Source organism: Mirounga leonina, unplaced genomic scaffold (genome assembly GCF_011800145.1).
Source record: "Mirounga leonina isolate KUSES-001 unplaced genomic scaffold, KU_Mleo_1.0 Mir_200, whole genome shotgun sequence".
Lineage (NCBI taxonomy): Eukaryota > Metazoa > Chordata > Mammalia > Carnivora > Phocidae > Mirounga > Mirounga leonina.
The window spans coordinates 444,910-450,117 of NW_023270503.1; positions in this window are offsets into that span (position 1 = coordinate 444,910).

The following is a 5,208-nucleotide window of genomic DNA, read 5'->3' on the forward strand; positions in this document are numbered from 1 at the left end:
AACCTGCAAAAAAAAAAAAAAAAAGAACTCTGTATTTTCCCCAAGCTTTCACTGTGCTTATACTCCATTTGTTGTTTAGCTTTACAGAAGTGTAAGTGATAAAAATTGCATACATTTAATGTATACATCGTGATGAGTTTAGACTTATGCATACACCCATGATACTATCACCACAACCAAGATATTACCTATATCCCTTATCTCCAAGGATTTCCTTGTGTTCTTTTGTGGTTTTACTTTTATTTTCTTTTTTGATAAGAACACTTAACATGAAATCTATCCTCTTAACATATTTTAGAGTGTACAATACCATATTATTGACTGTAGGTACTATATTGTACATCAGATCTTTAGAACTTACTCATCTTATGTAACAGAAATGTATTATACCCACTGAGAAACCAATTCTCCATTTCCTCCTCCCTGTGGCCCCTGACAAGCACTATTCAATTTTTCTTGTCTGTGAGTGTGACTATTTTATTTTTTTTTATTTATTTTGTATTCTTATGTTAATCCCCATACATTACATCATTAGTTGTGCGTGTGACTATTTTAGATACCTCATATCTAAAATGGAATCATGCAGTATTTGTCCTTCTGTGAGTGGGTTTTTTCACTTAGCATAATGTCCTTTAGGTTCATCCATGTTGTCGCGAATATTAAGGTTTCTTTCTTTTTAAAGGCCGAATGATATTCCATTGTATGTATATGCTACATTTTCTTTACCCTTTTACCTGTTGATGGACATTTGGATTGTTTCCATATCGTGGCTATTGTAAATAATGCTGCAATGAACACAGGAGTAAAGATATCTTTTTGAGATCCTGATACCATTTCTTTGGGTATATATCTTCATTAGATATTTACAAATATTTTCTCCCATTCAATAGGATACCTTTTCATTCTGCTGTTTCCTTTGCTATACAGAAGATTTTTTTTAATCATAAATTTTTGGGCGCCTGGGTGGCTCAGTTCGTTAAGCGACTGCCTTCGGCTCAGGTCATGATCCTGGAGTCCCAGGATCGAGTCCCACACCAGGCTCCCTGCTCAGCAGGGAGTCTGCTTCTCCCTCTGACCCTCCTCCCTCTCATGTTCTCTGTCTCTCATTCTCTCTCTCGCAAATAAATAAAATCTTAAAAAAAAATCATAAGTTTTTAAAAGATTATTTATTTGAGAGAGAGAGAGCATGAGCAGGGGGAGGGGCAGAGGGGGAAGCATACTCCCCGCTGAGCAGGGAGGCTGATGCCATACTCGATCCCAGGACTCCAGGATCATGACCTGAGCTGAAGGCAGATGCTATGCAAAAGATTTTAAGATTCATGTAGCATTAAAAAGAATCAAATAGATCTATTTTCAAATCAGTTGGGTAAATAGCTAGGAGCATGACTGTTGTGCTGTATAGTAAGCCTATATTTGCCTTTATTAAAAAATTGCCATGGGGCGCCTGGGTGGCTCAGTCGTTGAGCATCTGCCTTCAGCTCAGGTCATGATCCCAGGGTCCTGGGATCGAGCCCTGCATTGGGCTCCCTGCTCAGCGAGAAGCCTACTTCTCCCTCTCCCACTCCCCCTGCTTGTGTTCCTGCTCTCACTGTCTCTCTCTGTCAAATAAATAAATAAAAACTTAAAAAAAAATTGCCAAATGTCTTCCAAAGTGGTGTGCCATTTTGAATTGAGTTACTTTAATTTTCACAACTTAAATATAATTTTTCAGATTCTTTCCTTTGTTTCCCAAGCTGGTAGTTAGGAAGTCTCACTCATAAGACAAAGAGCACTGGCTTTGCCATCCGATCTGAGTGTAAATCCTGACTCCAAAAACTTAAAAACCATTTCTTTTTTTTTTTTAATTTAAATTCAGTTACTTAACATATAATGTATTATTTGTTTCAGGAGTATGTGATTCATCCGTCTTTTTTTTTTTTTTTCCCCAGGGAAGATATTTTTATTGACTGATTTAAATTTTTGGACATTTTCATGTAACTTCATTTGCAGGTGGTAAATAAACAAAATTAGATTTTGTTTTCTAACCTCAAAAGAAGGACATGTGAATGCAGTGGTCAAAAGAGTGTCGACACTGAGTGGGATCCACAGTTCAAAACTTAGCTTCACAATTTTGCAGCTGTGATTCATCCATCTTATATAATACCCAGTGCTCATTACAACACATACCCTCCCCAATGTCCATCACCCAGTAACCCCATCCCTCCACCCCCTCTCCCTTTTGGCAACCCTCAGCTTGTTTCCTATGATTAAGAGTCTCTTATGGTTTGTCTCCCTCTCTGGTTTCATCTTGTTTTATTTTTTTCTTTCACCCCTATGATTCTCTGTCTTGTTTCTTTCTTTTTTTTTTTCAATTCTTATATTAATCCCCATACATTACATCATTAGTTTTAGATGAAGTGTTCCATGATTCATTGTTTGTGCATAACAGCCAGTGCTCCATGCAGAATGTGCCCTCCTCAATACCCACCACCAGGCTAAACCATCCTCACACCACCTCCCCTCTAGAACCCTCAGTTTGTTTTTCAGAGTCCATCATCTCTCATGGTTCGTCTACCCCTCCGATTTCCCCTGCTTCATTCTGCCACTCCCACTACCTTCTTCTTCTTCTTTATTTTTTCTTAACATATATTGCATTATTTGTTTCCGAGGTACAGATCTGAGATTCAACAGTCTTGCACAATTCACAGCACTTAGCAGAGCACATACCCACCCCAGTGTCTATCACCCAGTCACCCCATCCCTCCCACCCCACCCCCCACTCCAGCAACCCTCAGTTTGTTTCCTGCAATTAAGAATTCCTCATATCAGTGAGATCATATGATACATGTCTTTCTCTGTTTGACTTATTTCATTCAACATAATACCCTCCAGTTCCATCCACATTGTTGCAAATGGCAAGATCTCATTCCTTTTGATGGCTGCATAATATTCCATTGTGTATATATACCACCTCTTCTTTATCCATTCATCTGTCGATGGACATCTTGGCTCTTTCCACAGTTCGGCTATTGTGGACATTGCTGCTATAAACATCGGGGTGCACGTACCCTTTTGGATCCCTACTTTTGTATCTTTGGAGTAAATACCCAGTAGTGCAATTGCTCGATCATATGGTAGCTCTATTTTCAACTTTTTGAGGAACATCCATACTGTTTCCAGAGTGGCTGCACCAGCTTGCATTCCCACCAACAGTGTAGGAGGGTTCCCCTTTCTCCGCATCCCCGCCAATATCTGTCATTTCCTGACTTGTTAATTTTAGCCATTCTGACTGGTGTGAGGTGGTATCTCATTGAGGTTTTGATTTGGATTTCCCTGATGCCGAGCGATATTGAGCACTTTTTCATGTGTCTGTTGGCCATTTGGATATCTTCTTTGGAAAAATGTCTGTTCATGTCTTCTGCCCATTTCTTGATTGGATTCCTTGTTCTTTGGGTGTTGAGTTTGATGAGTTCTTTATAGATTTTGGATACTAGCCCTTTATCTGATATGTCATTTGCAAATATCTTCTCCCATTCTGTCGGTTGTCTTTTGGTTTTGTGGACTGTTTCCTTTGCTTTGCAAAAGCTTTTTATCTTGATGAAGTCCCAATAGTTCATTTTTGCCCTTGCTTCCCTTGCCTTTGGCGATGTTTCTAGGAAGAAGTTGCTGCGGCTGAGGTCAAAGAGATTGCTGCCTGTGTTCTCCTTTAGGATTTTGATGGACTCCTGTCTCACATTGAGGTCTTTCAACCATTTGGAGTCTATTTTTGTGTGTGGTGTAAGGAAAAGGTCCAGTTTCATTCTTCTGCATGTGGCTATCCAATTTTCCCAACACCATTTGTTGAAGAGACTGTCTTTGTTCCATTGGACATTCTTTCCTGCTTTGTCGAAGATAAGTTGACCATAGAGTTGAGGGTCCATTTCTGGGCTCTCTATTCTGTTCCATTGATCTATGTGTCTGTTTTTGTGCCAGTACCATGCTGTCTTGATGATGACAGCTTTGTAATAGAGCTGGAAGTCCGGAATTGTGATACCGCTGGCTTTGCTTTTCTTTTTCAACATTCCTCTGACTATGCGGGGTCTTTTCTGATTCCATACAAATTTTAGGATGATTTGTTCCATTTCTTTGAAAAAAGTGGATGGTATTTTGATGGGGATTGCATTGAATGTGTAGATTGCTCTAGGTAGCATTGACATCTTCACAATATTTGTTCTTCCAATCCATGAGCATGGAACGTTTTTCCATTTCTTTGTGTCTTTCTCAATTTCTTTCATGAGTATTTTATAGTTTTCTGAGTACAGATCCTTTGTGTCTTTGGTTAGATTTATTCCTAGGTATCTTATGGTTTTGGGTGCAATTGTAAATGGGATTGACTCCTTAATTTCTCTTTCTTCTGTCTTGTTGTTGGTGTATAGAAATGCCACTGACTTCTGTGCATTGATTTTATATCCTGCCACTTAACTGAATTCCTGTATGAGTTCTAGCAGTTTTGGGGTGGAGTCTTGGGGTTTTCCACATAAAGTATCATATCATCTGCAAAGAGTGAGGGTTTGACTTCTTCTTTGCCGATTTGGATGCCTTTGATTTCTTTTTGTTGTCTGATTGCTGTGGCTAGGACTTCCAATATTATGTTGAATAGCAGTGGTGATAGCGGACATCCCTGCCGCGTTCCTGACCTTAGGGGGAAAGCTCTCAGTTTTTCCCCATTGACAGTGATATTTGCTGTAGGTTTTTCATAGATGGCTTTTATGATATTGAGGTATGTACCCTCTATGCCTATACTCGAAATAGTTTTGATCAAGAAAGGATGCTGTACTTTGTCAAAAGCTTTTTCTCCATCTATTGAGAGGATCATAGGATTCTTGTTCTTTCTTTTGTTAATGTATTATATCACATTGATTGATTTGCGGATGTTGAACCAAACTTGCAGCCCAGGGATAAATCCCACTTGGTCGTGGTGAATAATCCTTTTAATTTACTGTTGGATCCTATTGGATAGTATTTTGGTGAGAGTTTTTGCATCCATGTTCATCAGGGATATGGTCTGTAATTCTCCTTTTTGATGGGGTCTTTGTCTGGTTTAGGGATCAAGGTAATGCTGGCCTCATAAAATGAGTTTGGAAGTTTTCCTTCCGTTTCTATTTTTTGGAACAGTTTCAGAAGAATGGGTATTAATTCTTCTTGAAATGTTTGGTAGAATTCCCCTGGGAAGCCATCTGGCCCTGGGCT